This window comes from Emys orbicularis, chromosome 7 (assembly GCF_028017835.1).
Source record: "Emys orbicularis isolate rEmyOrb1 chromosome 7, rEmyOrb1.hap1, whole genome shotgun sequence".
NCBI lineage: Eukaryota > Metazoa > Chordata > Testudines > Emydidae > Emys > Emys orbicularis.
In genome coordinates, this window is record NC_088689.1 from 21,033,545 (window position 1) to 21,050,652 (window position 17,108).

The following is a 17,108-nucleotide window of genomic DNA, read 5'->3' on the forward strand; positions in this document are numbered from 1 at the left end:
AGACTCAAAATAAGTTGCCAACTTTTAACAATTAAAATAATTAACCATGCAAACAAACTACCAAACGTTATGATGGATTCTCCATCACTGGAATTTTGTAACTCAAGATTGCATGTTTTTCTCAACTATATGCTCTAGTTCAAACAGGAATTAATTCAGGGAAGTACTATGGCTTGTCTCATACAAGGGCTCAGACTAGATGATTGGAGTGGTCCCTTTGGCCTTATAAATTTTGAATCTATGAATGAAAACTTGCCCTCCAAAACATCAACTCTCTGTTGATGGTATTAGAGCAGTGTTGTTGTAGGTATTAGAGCAGACAGTGGCACGATACCTGGACACACACAAATTAGCTCAGGTTGGGTATCACCAATATCAATGCAGAGCAATGGTATTGTAATTGGTGGACATCATACTGCCAAGCTATTCCCTGGCCATAGATACTGCAGTCTTGGGGATGGAGCAATATATTTCACACACTTGCAAAGTACTGCAGTGCAGATCTGATTACAGGATTTGACCCTTACTCTTCCTCCCTTAAAAAGTTTAAAACTTTTAGCTTTGTAGCACTCTTCTTTCTGTAAGTGCTCCATCCAACTCCTTCAACACTGAGCCTTTAGCAACCCTCATTGAAGTATCTTCACTGCATAACTATTATTGCTAGCACTGATGTCAATAAAAGTATTACCCCGACCTCTTGTGACCTTAGCCAAACGGTATCACTTGTAATCTCTTCGGCTCCCCAAGAAATACATTGGAAGGTACAGGACATGTTAGATAACTGCGGTGTTTGTTTCTCCTGTGCCAGCTGCCTTCGGATACCTCAGTTGTCCACTTTATCTCCTCTGGCCTCATACCTTCTCATCTCGATTTTTCCTATTTCTGCTATCAAAAGTCATGTTGCTTTCATCAGCTGGGGGGTATATCCTATCATGTACAATGAAATTATTGGTCCATTTGGCTGTCAGCAAGATCTGAGAAATCTCACAAAGAGACTATGAAGAGCTTGTCCAATAGCTTCAATATCAATATAAAAGCCAAGCTGCTACAGAGCTAGGGCCCAATCCCATAGGGCCAGGCTCACAGTTGTCCTATGGTCCCATTGCACTAGGGAGGCTATAATCATTGCTCAGTGCAGCTAGGAAGGTGCAAAGGAACCACAGGGTGCCTAGAAGTTCTCCCAACCACTGATGACTGAAAATGGTAGAGGAGGCCCATATGCCATACACAGAGCAACTCAGCCAGCTGTGGGCTATCTCCACTGGGGTCCCATCCTCCCACGGCTCCTGTACTGGTAGCACAAACGGCATAGAGCAGTGATGGGCAACCATTAGCCGGGAACGGTGAACCGCAGCCACTGGGAGCTGCGGGCGGCCATGCAAATGTAAACAAACTGTCCGGTGGTCCGCCAGCGGATTATCCTGATGGGCCACGTGCAGCCCGTGGGCCACAGGTTGTCCACCACTGGCATAGAGGCATCAGGGGATATATGGGGGTGAGTCTTGAGTGGAGCAAGGGTGGGCAGGGCAGGAAGGCCAGGGCACTCCTGTGTTTTTTTTCTACCACTGCAATGGCCCATTGCAACAGAGGCACAGTTCAGGGACATCCTCAAAGCTGCTCTAGTCTGTGCTGGGGGCTGAACTAGTTCCCCCCACCCCACAAGTGGCCCTTGAAATTGGGAGGCACCAGCTGCCTCTTCTCCATCCAAGGCCTGGCGCCTGCTCCAGCACAAAGATGAGCTGTGCCATACAAGTCTGGGTGCAGGGTCAGCCCCATAATCTAGACCCACACACAGTGGCTCAGTGTAGCTAGCTGCACTGAGTGTTGTAACAAAGTCTGGACCTGCCTGAGTAGTTCTTTCTAACAGTGTTTTGTTACTCCCTTTGCGAAAATGTGGATGTTGTGGGACTTAAACTGTGGACTCTTGCCACTTGGAAGCCTTATTATTTCATTCTCACCTTGCCCTTTTCTCTATACTCCTCTTCATGGGCGAAACTCACCCCTGTGCAGCAGGGCCGCCCAGAGGGGGGGGCCAAGTGGGGCAATTTGCCCCAGGCCCGGGCCCCGCGGGGGCCCGCACGAGACTTTTTCGGGGCCCCTGGAGCGGGCTCCTTCACTCGCTCCGGGGGCCCTGGAAAACTCTCGTGGGGCCCGGGCCCCCGGAGCTTCTTCCGCTCTGGGTCTTCGGCGGCAATTCGGCGGCGGGGGGTCCTTGCGCCCCGCGACCCGCCGCCAAAGTGCCCTGAAGACCCGCGGCGGGGGGTCCTTCTGCCCCGGGACCCGCCGCCGAAGTGCCCTGAAGACCCATGGAGGGGAGTCCTTCCACCCCGCGACCCGCCGCCAAAGTGCCCTGAAGACCCGCGGTGGGGGGTCCTTCTGCCCCGGGACCCGCCGCCGAAGTGCCCTGAAGACCCATGGAGGGGAGTCCTTCCACCCCGGGACCCGCCGCCAAAGCGCCGGGTCTTCGGCGGCGGGGGCCCCCCGCCGACAACGACCCCAGGCCCCCTGAATCCTCTGGGCGGCCCTGCTGTGCAGGAGCCTATGCGCTACTGAAGTCCTTGAGTATTTAGCTGGGATGTCAGTGGCCTGTTGTGCTTATCCAACATGGTGAGTTTCACCCATTGGTCATGCACTCTGCTCTCTCACTCCTCGCTTTACTCTCTAACACAGGGACTGTACACTTCTTCAGCATCTAGGTCCTGAGATTGTTTGCAACACTTCCATGATGTGTGGTCCCGGGCACTTTTCTGACAAGACTTAATGAACCAAATTCATCCCTGACTCCATTGACTTTAATACAGATACACCAGGGATGAATCTGAGCCAACTCACTGCACCTGGCTTTCTGGAGTTTGGGGACTGAGATAAAGAGAAAGTGAGGATGTTGCTGTTGTTGGTTTGTTTGTTCTTTGGTCCAAAGTTTAAGGTGCTCGGATTCAGACTATTGGTTCATCTCACGTTAGATAATATCAACCAGCTGTGTAGTCTGGACCAAATATTGTAAAGTTTCAGGTGGTTAGTTCCGGAGTTTTGGTCCCAGCCCCCGGCTGTCTGGGGATGGCTTAGAAGGATTAATTAGAGTAAAAGCAGCTCAGGATGCAGCTGTATGCTGAACAGCCAAGTAAAGAAGGTGGGCTTTAAACAGAGTCAAGAGGAGAAAATGAAGTTAGCAGCAGCAAGAAAGATTGGGCCATATTTTCTGCTGATGTAAATCAACATTGCTCAGTTGATTTGCATCTGTGCCGATATACACCAGTTGGTCCATTAAATATGTAAGAATCAGAGGAATTTAGTTCTTCCCGATTTTTGGCCCCTGTATGTAGGCAAAAGACAAGGTTTGGTGTCCAAGAAATATGACTTTCCATTTCAGATGTTGGAATTAATTCTTCTGGGTCCTGCTGGCCTGTGGGTAAGGTACAGAAAAAAATATACATATTGCTATTTTGGGAGGCCAATGCTAGAGAAAAATCTGTTTGAGTGGAGAAAGCTTTCCCACCTGAGAAATCTGATTTGAACTCTAACCAGCATCTAATTTTGGATTTTAATTTAAATTTATGTGCTCATCTAAGCCACAGTTATAATGTTAGATTGCTTTCTTTTCCCCCCATCTCCATGCAAATCCTTCTTCTTATGTGCGAATGAAGAGAAATGCTTTAATATGCTGAGATATGCTTTTGTGAACAGATGTTTGAATTACTGTCTTACAGCGATAATTGTAAGATGGTGGCTGGGGGATAGAGCAATATGGACTGAAGGACATCCATGTTAGTGTAATGTGTTTTTAATGTTAATTGCCCGTTTAGAGTTAGGTAATTAGCAACTGAGCCATGATCATATTCTCTTAGTATTCTTCATAATGTTTCAATGATTAATCTGCCTCCTTAATTTAAAAGCTTTTGCTAGCAGGACTGAAGTAGCAATCTTGTCTTCAGTTACCTTTATCTTTTCTTCAACATCACCCTCTTAAATACACCCCAACGCCTCAACCCACGCCTCTGTAGAGGACAGTGTAAGAGAACTATGAATGACTTCTAGGAGTCAGGATTGGAAAATTTATTTTGCTTAATAACTAACTCACTCAAAACTGTGAGGTCAAAAGCTGGACCGTAACTTGGACGTTATTCGATTCACATTGTGCTTAGGAGAGACTGTAAAGTAGGAGCGGAGATGGGGCAGAGAGGGAAAAAAATCCAATGGAAAGTGAAAAACAAAGGGCTTGTCTATACTTACCGCGCTGGTTCGGCGGCAGGCAATTGAACTTCTGGGTTCGATTGATCGCATCTTGTCTGGACGCGATAAATCGAACCCAGAAGTGCTCGCCGTCGACTCCGGTAATCCTGCTCGGCGCGAGGAGTACGCGGAGTCGACGGGGGAGCCTGCCTGCCGCGTCTGGACCGCGGTAAGTTCGAACTAAGGTACGTCGACTTCAGCTACGTGAATCAGCTACGTTATTCACGTAGCTGAAGTTGCGTACCTTAGTTCGAATTGGGGGGTTAGTGTAGACCAGGCCAAAGAGCGAGAATTTCTAATACAAATTATCTCCAGTCCAAATACTATAAAGAGAATGACCACTTGTGTCAACCTAGTGTTAGAGAGCTTATTCCTTCACTCTCCCACTGCCCTGGTCCTTCTCGCATGAACAGAGAGCAACAATACCTGAAGTCCGAAGGTGGAAACAATTCAATGTTTATTGGGGTGAACTTCCAGCAAGCTTAAATCCAAGTTCCTTTTTCCTTATTTTCAAATCCCAACTTACTTCCTGTTTGCCCCTAATTTATATAATAATACTCTTAGCTATACCTTAATCAATCATTCCACTGAAATTTACATAACCAATCCTAACATTTTGTAACATGATTAGCTAACCAATTATATCCCACCACCTTAATTAGTTTACACCCAGCCAAATTAATTATACAGCAGACAGAAACAATCACAGAACCAGACAAAGACCATGAAAATAAACAATAGCAAAGTGGGAACTATAATGACAAAACAATACAGAAGTGAGGATTTCACAACTACATCTATAAAGACATAAGTGTTTCCCAGCTGTGTCTATTTGGTAAGTGAGTTCTTACCAAACAGAAAACTATCAAACTAAATTTCCTTTTACATCTTCTAGGCTCTTCCCTTTCTCTGGACGGGATAGATCGATCACCTTCCTAACAGTCCCAGATTGCCTTATTTCAATATGACTAGTCTGGAATGTGAGGACGTGACCATTTGCTTCCCAGTTTATGGCTGCTCCCACTGCTTAGCCAAAGGCATTAGCTTAAGAACAGGGCCTCAGACTGTCACAGTAAGAGAAGGCCCTTACACAGATTCTTTCTTTTATACCTCTATAACTAGCTAAACGATAAACATATACCTAAATTCTTAAAGTAGAGGCCTTTACAGACAGGGCTGAATATCTATATCCTAACACCTAGCACTTTGATTGGCTTCCTCTTTTAACTAGGAAAATATGCTGTCATGTCCTCTTTTTGAATCAACCTTGAAAGCTCCCACAGGTTTAAATGACAGGAAAAGGGTTTGCTTGTGCCCCCTAGTCTCACCACTCTCCCAAAATGAATTGTGAAGTTTTGAAGCTCTTCAGCATCATCACCCTTCCCTATTATTCTTATTGAATACTTATATGATAGTGGCATTCAAAGGCCCTGATTGGGATCAGGACCACATTGTGCCGAGTGCTGTACACAAATAGGACAGAGACAATCCCTGCCCTGAAGGGCTAACAATCTAATCAGCAGGGGGGGTTTTGCTTTGTTTTCGGATTTGTTCAAGGTGTTATCTTTTGAAAGACTTCACTGAACCTGCCCTTATTCTAACTGACCTGGCTGGCCCTATGGTTTCCAACCTACTAGAAGAGGATTTAGACCAGGAGATTTATAACTCCCTTGTCTAGTAGCACTGGAGGCAAAAGCGTTCAGCCAAGTATTTACAAGTCTGCACGCATCCTCCAAAGCATGGAGCCTTGAGAAATCAGTGGCATTCCTTGTGTATTAAGGGGCTTGATCCTGAAAGGTGCCAAACATTCTGCTTCCACTCCAGCAAAGCACTTAAGCATGTGTTTACTTTGGCTTGTGAATAGGCCTAATGACTTCGGATCAGGCCCTAATTAGATGTTATCAGAGAGATAGGAAGGGATACATGAGAGATTGGATCATCTCTGGAGTAAGTGTATAACAAGATGACCCAGCAGGGAGGGTTTTATTGGGCCATTAATATGTGCCTCTGATCCTGGACAAAGCATTTGTCTATTTGCACATTCACATGTTCCTTAATCACACAGAGAGTTCCAGAGTTTTTTCCTGTGCGCTTTATTGTTTGCTTTTTAGTGAGGAAGGTGGTAGGTCTGTCCCAAAATATGTTCAGGCTTTAGGCTGCTTCATTTTCTTTAGGCCGGGATCCTCAAATGCATGTAAATAACATGATGTATTGGCAAAGCTGGACATTTTATACCTCCATTCCTCAATGGGATTTCAACACTGGGACCAAATCCTGACCTCAGCAACACTTGTAACCATCACGAAATAATTTCACGGGAGTTGCATGCAACTGAAGGTAAAGTTTGGCCCATCTATCATCAGCACGGGGTTTCTTATTGTGGGGGAGACAGAGCCCAGGCAATGCCACAATTCTGAGACTGCAGAATTTGAGTGCCAGAATCTTTTTATTATTATTATTGCTATTGATTTGGCCCATTACCACTCAATAGTCTACAGTATACTGGATGAAGCCAAAACATTCCTGCTCAAACTCATGTATCCTGAATTAAAATCAGTTGAATTTAGTCCCTAATAAAAAGCATTTGTCATTTGTCTAATTTGCCTCTGGACTCCTAGTACTTCAGTAAGGGCTTGAGCTTGGGACAAGATGCAGATGTAGTAGAGCATCCCATGCCATCCCACACCAACTCCCCACCCCCATGAAGGGTCACAGGTTTAGACCATGAATTAACATCAATTTGGGTGGTTCTTAAGAAATTTGACATTTTCCATGACTCACACTTGAGGGGTTTTTCCTCCAACCCCTCCCCACATCCCCACAGTCCTTGTCCCAGTTCCACTCCTCACCCTATGCTATCTCCCTCCCTTTCCCTGGTACAGTGTAGTCTGCAGAGAGCATCTGTACTGACAGCTGTACTCTTTCCCCAGCCTTTGCTAGTCCCCGCGCTTCTGCCTCGTCATAACGCTGAACTCTCTGCAAACAAGCACAGAATGCAATATGGTGGTGCTGGCAGACCAAGGCTCATTCTTGGGCTCAAAATATGGTACCACCATAATATCTGTCACCTTCCTCCCTGATAGGGACTGCTATGCAACCACTCATGACAGTGACTGGCAGAGAATAGGATCCTTAGTAAGGTATCTGAATGTAAAAACAAGACGGACTGGAGTCAGGGTTGCGGCTTGTACACTGAAATTTGTCCATGCACCCATAGATCTGTTAGATGTGCCATCTGTCACCAGCTAGACCCCTATAGTTTTTCAGGACAGACATTCACACTAAAATCACTAACCCAGCAGGTACAATTAGACACTGTGGATGCTGGTGCTATCGGGAAGTGGGCAGGTGAAACTGATACGGAAAGGAACATTCAGAGCTGATTTACACCCGTGAAGAAAAACTGTAATGCATCTGATTCAAAACTGGGTAGGCCATGGCTAACCTGCCAACCCAGAAGAGTATCCACTATTGAGAAAAAAAGAGAGAACCTGTGCTGACAAACCACCTGATGAACAAAAAACAAAATGCATCCTGCCTATGGAACAGAGGCTATTCCTAAGAAATTAAAATTGTTTGGCATACTTAACAAATGGCTATACATCTCTATGATTCATGCCTGCAGATGTAAGAAAGGAATTATTACTGGCGATAATCATCTTGGAAGGAGACATTTAGTAATCACACTAATAAAATAGTTTCAGTTCATCTTCACACAAGGGCATGCAGGACAATGCTTTTAGAATGACATTTTTGCATTATCTCCTTCTCTAGCAAGAAGCACTAGTACTTGGGAAGGCCACTATCTGCATCAGTCGAATGCACTGGTGGGCAAGCATGCAGCCCATCAAAGTAATCTGATTGTGGGCCTTGAGACATTTTGCTTACATTGACGTCCGCAGACATGGCCCTCCGCAGCTTCCATTGGCCAGGAACGGCGAACCACAGCCACTGGGAGCTGTGGGGGGGCCGTGCCTGTGGACGGTCAACGTCAACAAAATGTCTCATGGCCCGCAATCAGATTACCCTGATGGGCCACACGCGGCCTGCAGGTTGCCCACCACTGGTCTAATGTCTTTCATAATGCAGATATCATCCCTGGAAATTGAATGACTGCACAGGAATGCCTGCCTGGGATGGTTTTAATCTTGTTTTTATTTTTGTGCTTTTGAAGGTTAACTTCAGAGCGAGGAGCTCAAACCTTTGCTTTGTTCACAGCCCAGCTAGCATGCAAATATCAGTCATTTTCTCACAGTGCCTAAAAGTGACTAACCTTGATAGGAAGGAGCTGTTCCCTGCAGATGTGAGTATAAGAGATCAGGAAGTGTATCAGCAAGACCTCATTCCTTTGCCTCCCTTCAGATGGTGTGACATTTACTGCAAGCAGTTGAGACAATACAAAATCACCTAGTTATACAGCTCTGGTTCATGCGCAGATTTGACCTCCCTCTGGGACGAAGTCAGCCCTGCTGTAGCAGGACACAATGCTATTGAAGCCAATGGAGAAGCATCTGTTCACAGTACTGTTTAATTGGTCCTTTATTTTTTCTGACTATTCTCATTTGAAGACTATGTTTTAATATCATGGCAATAAAAACAGATTTCAATCCTGTTCACACTGGCACTGTTTACATGATGATTATTTCTATCAGAGGCCCTAAATGAGATTGAGTCCCCATTGTGCCAGGCACTGAACATATCCATAGTACGAGACAGTTCCTGCCCCAAAGAGCTTCCAATCTAATTAGACATGACAGACAGATGGCAGGGAGAAGGGAAGTATCGTTAGCCCCAGTTTACAGATGGGACACTGAGCCAGAGAGAGACTAAACATCTTGCCAAAAGTTAGATAGAAAGCTTGCATCAGAGCTGGGTGTTGAGCCCAAATCTCAGGAGTCTCAGACCAGAGTCCTAACCACAAGCCCAGCCTTCCTCTTGGATGCCCCTGTGTTTAAGGCAGAGGAGGCAGGAGATCTAGGTTCCCTTCCTGTCTCTGACACAGACTTTGTGGGTAACCTTCAGCAAGTCACTTAATTTCCCTATGCCTCAATTCCCAAGCTGTAAAATGGGAATAATTAATACTTCCCAATCTCACATGGAAGGCTAAAAATCATTAATATTTGCAAGTGCTTTGGGCTGTTTGAGTGGAAGTTGATGTTTAAGTGCAACATATAGCTACCCCTTTTGCCCTAAGCAGCGAGTCAATACCTTGCAGGTTCTTTCTGTTAGGAGGAGAAATTGATGTCAGGTATTTGGTTGATTCAATCCTATTTATTTACAAAGAATGTCGTAAAATTCTGTTGCTCTGAACACAGCAGGAATCAAATAGCAAGAAACCATTTCTTTGCTCACAGTTCTAAGCCACTATCACTCTGCCTAAAAAGCTGTTCTCTCTCTCTCAGAGCAAAGTTACCAGTGCTTTATATTGCTGTCTGCTTGGGTTATGGATGCATGTCTCTGCCTGCTTCTACTAACAGATACATCCAGGGCTTTGGAGCTGTGTTCTGGCTCCGCTCCAGCTCCAGGCAAAAACATGAAGCTCCACTACTCCGGAGCTGCTCCGCGCTCCAGCTCCGCGCTCCGCTCCAAAGCCCTGGATACATCTCCATCAAAAACCACCTAACAAAACCACTCTGTGCATATAGCTCAGTTTCTGACCAGTCTTGCATGAGACCTGCCCTGTGTTTTGGGAAGTGGCTCCTCTATTGCATCAGCTGTGTTATTCCAAAAAAGAAGGTTAACTGCTCTTACACTTATTCCAAGTGAAGGGCATGTATCACACCAACCAATGAGGTTCACTCAACTTCCATCATAAGATTTATGAATTTATCCATTTGTAACACAATATGGCCCCTGATTTTCTGCCTGAAGTTTAGCTTTGTTTATGACATTGTGTGTCACATTTGACACACAACATGTAAAGTTGAGGGCTTCTGCATCTAGATAACACCACATGAATATACAAATAAATACAAAATCCTCATCCTACATCCACATGGGATGTCAGAATACATGGGATCCCTGTGGAACATATTTTATCTTTGTTGCTTAAGACTGTGTTCAAAGGAAGGATGCTCAACTATAATCAGAGTGGATAAGTTTTATGCCATGTTATCTCTTGACAAAATTTGTGCCTGATCAGAGCTCAGGATAATAGCTGAAGTCTTTATGATTCCCTCAGATATTATGCTTCCATCAGTGTGGAAAACAATGCCCTTTGGGGGAAAACTGTGATAGTCATCACATTTTTAAAAAATAAAAGCTTTTGAAATATCAAGTAATTCATATTTAATGTCTGTGCAAACCTGCTATTCTCTGATTGCTACTTGGGGACAAGACAAAAGACAAAATATGAAGGAATGCTAGAAAACAGACCCTGCTACCAATAACCCATTGAGCAAAGCAAAGAAATAATATCCCCAACCAATGGGATATAATTTAACAGAGGTTACCATAAATATATTTATTAATAGTGTAAAGCACTACGGAAGTGTATCTTATGCTAAGATCTCAAAGCACTTTACAAATATGAAGCAAACTTTGCAGTATCCTTATTGAGGCTGGTCTCTCCTATAATGCTGCAAAACTAACTGTTGCTGTTTATACTGGCCAACTACAGGATACAATATTGCTGGGGTATATGTTATGGAAAAATGAAGATAATGATATTGCACTACCTGATCCTGCCCAGGTTGGATAGGCTATTTAGGTTCTTGTTTCCTCCAGAGATTATTTCTATATACATAATGCTAATCACAGTTCCTACTGTGGGGCCAATTCCTGTTTCTCTCCACATCCAAGCAAGCGCAGTCTCAGTGCCTACTCTGGAGAAATATGACAGATGGATGGACTAGATTTCCTAAAGTGTTTTCCATCTTGCATATTTATATTCCCCACCTCTAGTAGCAGTGATGTATGTTAGAACAGCACTAATTTTACATACATCCTTTTACTCTGAATTATTTCAAGCTAAATTTTATTTACAATTTTCTTTACACCTTTCATTTAGGATCTTTATTCATTTTGAATAAATGAGTTAACTTTAGAATAGTCCCTATGATTTGTAGGATACTAGAAAAGAGGTGAATGTTTGAACATGATTAAATTACACTATTGGGTACTGTGTTATCTTTAGGGTTCATATGCTTGAGGAGTGTTAAGTAGCCTAAACCTTGGGAAATAAATGGGACTCCTTGTATGAGCAAGGTGAATAGGAGTAAGCTGCAGTCTTATTTGCGATAGTAGCACGAATGTGCTGGGCATTTTCCAGCCGGCAGAGTCCCTGTCCCAAAGTACCCTCAGTGTGAACCTTCACTTTATGCACATAAAGACAGACAAAAGGTTAGGGAAGGGGAACAACAAGAGGGATTTTCCATAAACATCAACAGAATTCACTACAGGCCAGTATTATCTGGTCAATGTTACTGTCAGCATGATAGGCTATTAGATGAAAACCCCAGCTGACTAAAGTATGAAATAAAAAGCTTGTTTACAAGTATTTGGAAGAAAAACAAAGAAGCATTTTCAAGAAGCAACCCAACCTCAAGCAATCCTTCCTTGACCCCATCTAGCTCAGTGTCTAAACTCCCTTGGGAGTAGGGCTTTATAGCTGTCCAGTTCCCACAGTGCTTTGCAGTAGAGGAAAGAAAATAATAAAAGCAATTACTGTCTGGCATCTGGCACAGATGCTGAGACCCCAGGTGCATAGTAATGCTTCAGTAGTTTTGCCACATTTCTGTTAAAACACAAGTGACTTATGACTAGGATTCTTTAACTGCAGAACATTGCTGGTACCATTAACAACTCCTCTGCATTCCCTGCCTTAGGATGAGCGTACATTGTGTAAAACATCCCTTTTTACATAGTAAAAAATATTTTCCAGTAGATCACCCTGGATTGGACGGTCACACAGATGCATATACTCTGTAATAAACAGACAGAGATTACAGCCCCACAAGCTAACTGTCCCGATTTAGGAGTGCCAGTCCCATTCTTTTGAACAAAATATTTATAATTTTGCCCTCTTCATCTTACAAAAAGGTCCCGCAGTCCCTGTATTTCCAGGTTATTAAAAGGTGCAGTGTAACCCACACACCTCCTGGGTGTGGTGTTCTATCCCACCTAGTGGCACTGAGACCACCTAAAGAGAGATTAATGAATCTGCTCCACAGCCTTAGCTAAGCACCATATGGCTTTTAGCTAGGGTGACCAGACAAGTGTGAAAAATCAGGACAGGGGGTGGGGGGTAATAAGCGCCTATAGAAGAAAATGCCCCAAATATCGGGACTGTCCCTATAAAATAGGGACAACTGGTCACCCTACTTTTAGCTCATGCACTAAACTCCAGAGGTCCCAGATTTGATCCCACCCGCTGACAACCAGGGTCTTGGTTGGTGTTACAGTAGCCCTACTTTTCTTCCGAGATTTCCCTAGATATAGCCTTCACATGTTGACAGGTATGAATCACATGATATTTTTTAGTAATAAGGGATGGGAATCCTTCATGGGGGGAAGAACACTCTGGTGAATAATTCCGTCTTGCTGGAGACATAGATTGATTGATTTTATGGGTTTTTTAAAAAAATCTCCCATACCTATAAAGTTAGGATGCGATAAGAATGCCCTTGTGAGTTTACTTTGAGAGCTCTTACAAGTAATTTTCTTTGCACTTTTTAGAGTATACTTTTTAAATGACCTAATTTGTAAAACAGTGATAATCTGAATGTAGCTAAATTAGTCTCCTTTTCATAGCCCCATCCATACAAAGCTTCACTACCTCACCATACACTAAGTCACACTGCCTGCATAGCACACAGAGATGCAATGGCGTAGCAAGCATAAAACAGGAACAAGTTCCACTAATTCTATACCCATGACTTAGCTCTCAGCACAAAGCTGAGCTTTTGGCTCCATCTGCTGACTGAAAATTGAAAGAGACAGGGAATAAAGCAGTAGCTACTGCAAAATGAAGTGGAGAAAGAAAGCAACTGAGGATATGTTTTTCTCTTCAACTGAAGTAAAAATCAAAGCCAGTAACTTTGCTGTTGAAATACAAATAAGAGGGTTTGTTCCACCATAGACACTTCTAACACGTTCAAGATATTGTGTGGCAGAGTGGCCTATGGCATAGGCTTAGTATGCTTCAGGAATATGTCAAGGGAGCATAAATGCTCAGACATTGAATTTATGGAAGGAAGAGGTAAAGAAAGAGGTTAGTTGTCCACTACATGGGGGGAGTGATAGCTCAGTGGTTTGAGCATTGGCCTGCTAAAGCCAGAGTTGTGAGTTCAATCCTTGAGAGGGCCATATAGGGAACTGGGGTTAAAAAACAAAACAAAAAACTGTTTGGGGATTTGTCCTGCTTTGAGCAGGGGGTTGGACTAGATGATCTCCTGAGTCCCTTCAAACCCGGATATTCTACTTTTTTATATAAGAAGAACCTTGAAGAAAATTTCTAAACCTAACTAACGTTCTGGAAAATGAAACAGGAGGGGTTTTTGTTTGGCTTGCTTTTTGTTTTGTTTTTTAAAAACAAGAATATCCATTATTATTTATTTATATCCATAAACTGGAGAGACTACAGCTATGCCTATTAAAGGAGGAACAAGAGAAGCAGAGAGAGAACAATTTTACCAAGGGAAAAATCAGACTCAATGCACGTTCACATGCACGCACACGCACACACACACAGTAGGTGGGAATCTAAGTGTATTATGACATTACCCCTTTAAACAGTAGGGGAGTGGGGAGAGAAGGAATTTTGGTATTTCCTAGTGTCATCCCAGCTGTTGCTACTATCTTGCTGGAGCTCCCTCCCCAGTCTTTTATTGATGATGAATAGAATGTATCCTCTCTCCAACATCTTGACCAGCTCCACCCTTTTAAATAAAAGGAACTGAGATGGGGTTAGTTTGCTTTCCTTGTTCCCAAAGTTGTATGGATGTCCTGTCAAGTATGTTTATAGCACTAGCTTAGTAACAAATAAAACACATACCGCCTTTTGTTTAAGGCTCTCAGACCTGCTATCATTACGAACTAAGTGAATAGGATGCATAGAGAAGGCAAACTTCTGTGCTAGGCTCTAGGATCAGACTTGAGATAAAAAGGCTTAATTTTAATAAAAATAACATCTGACACCAACAAACACACAAATCACTATAAAACATTAAAAGATTTATAGGAATCTGAGGTCCTGCTTCCACCTACTCTCTATGATGCTACAAGGCTCCATGACTTACTTTTTGAAGGGACTTAAGTCAGTCATGGATTATATACCACTTTCTTTCTGTTACACCATTAGCCCTGTTTATATTACCTGGCAATCTTGCACCTCTCTAAGTGCTATTGACATCAAGCCACACCTTCCAGCATTTTGTCCCTTATCTCCAAACCCAACAATCACCATTATGTCTCTCTCTCTCTCTCTCTCAAATACATGTTCACCTTATAAGGAAGGCTTCACCCTCATTCTCACTCATCCACAGCTGATATTTATCCCATTCCTTTATCCTAAATAATGTACATTGTGAGCCAGCATAAAGTTCTCTAGTCCTGCTCACTTCCATAAATAACCACCAACTTGCATCTGATGAAGTGGGTTTTAGCCCACGAAAGCTTATGCCCAAATTAATTGGTTAGTCTCTAAGGTGCCACAAGGACTCCTCGTTGTTTTCACCAACTTAATGTTGCCTTTGCAAGATCCGTGTGAACCATTTTTATACGCTCTGCTACTATTTAGTAATCTTGGTTCATAAACTTTTGACTACAGTTAGTAGGAAGTCTGCACTGGGCAAACTGAGAAAGGAATTTTTTTTAAAGAGTGAGATGCATGGCATTGATTAACCACTGGCCTACCTCAGCTGGAACTGCATTACATGGTCCAAGAAAAAACAGTTACTCGCCTTCTCGTAACTGTTGTTCTTTGAGATGTGTTGTTCATGTGCATTCCAATCAGGTGTGCGCACGCCGTGTGCACGACAGCCAGAAGATTTTTCCCCCAGCAGTATCCGTAGGGTCGGCCAGGGCACCCCTGGAGTTGTGTCTTTATGGCACCAAATATAGGGCCCTGCTGACCTGACCCCCCCTCAGTTCCTTCTTGCCGGGTACTCCGACAGAGGAGTAGGAGGGAGGGTATTGGAATGGACATGAACAACACATCTTGAAGAACAGTTACGAGAAGGTGAGTAACTGTTTTTTCTTCTTCGAGTGCTTGTTCAGGTCAATTCCAATCAGGTAACTCACAAACCTAAGTTCTGTATGCAGGGTCAGAGCTGTCCACTGATTAGAGTACCGCTCTACCAAAGGCCGAGTCGTCTCTGACCTGCTAGGTGATTGCATAATGTGTGGTGAAAAGTGTGTATGGACGACCACGTCGCTGCTCTGCATATTTACTGGGTAAGAACCTGCGCCAGGAACACCGTTGAAGAGGCCTGCACCCTGGTGGAGTGCACAGTGATTGGAGGGGCAGGTACCCCTGCCAGGTTGTAGCACTCTCAGATGCAGGGCATGATCCATGACAAAACCCGTTGAGAGGAGACTGGAAGACCTTTCATTCTGTCTGCCACAGCCACAAATAGTTGGATGGACTTTTGGAATGGCTTTGTTCTCTCATGTAGGCGGCTAACACTCTGCGGACATCCAGCAAGTAAAGCCTCTGCTCCCTACTGCTCGAGTGCAGCTTAGGATAGAACACTGGGAGGAAGGTGCCCTGGTTGATGTGAAATTGGGAGATAATCTTTAGGAGGAAAGCCGGGTAAGGCCTGAGCTGAACCTTGTCCTTATAGAACACAGTGTAAGGAGGCTTGATGTTAGGACCTTGAGCTCAAACACCCTCCTGGCTGAAGTTATTGCCACCAGAAACGCCACCTTGTACGAGAGGTAGAGCAGGGAGCATGTCTCCAGTGGTTCAAAAGGCGGCCCCATCAGTCTGGAAAGGACCAGGTTGAAGTCCCAAGCTGGGACTGTCTGTCTGACTTGTGGGTATAGCCTGTCAAAACCTTTGAGAAAACGTCTGACCATAGGGTTGGTGAAGACTGACTGGCCCTCTGCACCTGGATGGAAGGCAGAGATGGTGGCCAAGTGAACCCTTATTGACAACATGGATAGCCCCTCCTGCTTGAGATGGAGAAGGTAATCCAGTATGAGTGGCATAGAGGCGAGTGTCAGGGATGAATGACGCCTGTCTGCCAGAAGTCTTATGTTCATCGCCATGTCGGTGCCGGGAGTCCTTAGCCTCCTTTCTTGGTGCCGGTGCACTGCGCGCGGAAGAGGCAGCGCTCAGTACAGGCTCCGCCAACCTGGGGTCGGACTGCGGATGGAGGGCTGCCTCCATGAGGAGAATTCTGAGTCTCTACTTGTGATCCTTAAGGGTTCTCGGCCGAAACCCCTTGCAAATGCGGTATGTGTCTTTTTGGTGACTCTCGCTGAGGCACTTCAAACAAGAAGTGTGCGGGTCACTCTTCGGCATCAATTTCCAGCAGACATCACACGATTTGAACCCTGGCGACTGAGGCATGCCCTGGTGTTGGAGAACAAAACGGAGAGGGGGGAACCCCCGCAACAGAAACTTAGAGAAACTACTAATACTACTAACTAATAATCTAACTGTATACAACTGATAGTGGGACACTGCTAAAGGCACTTGCAAAAGCAAGAGCGAGGGAAGTTCCAGCTAGCCATCACCGGCAGTAAGAATGCACTGAGGGGTGGGTTGGGTCATCAGGGCCCTATATTGAGTGCCATGAAGGCGCAACTCCACGGGTCATCGAGGCCGACCCTACGGATACTGCTAGGGGAAAAAATCTTCCGGCTGTCGTGCACGTAGCTCGCACACACCTGATTGGAACTGACATGAACAAGCACTCGGAGTATCCTAGTGA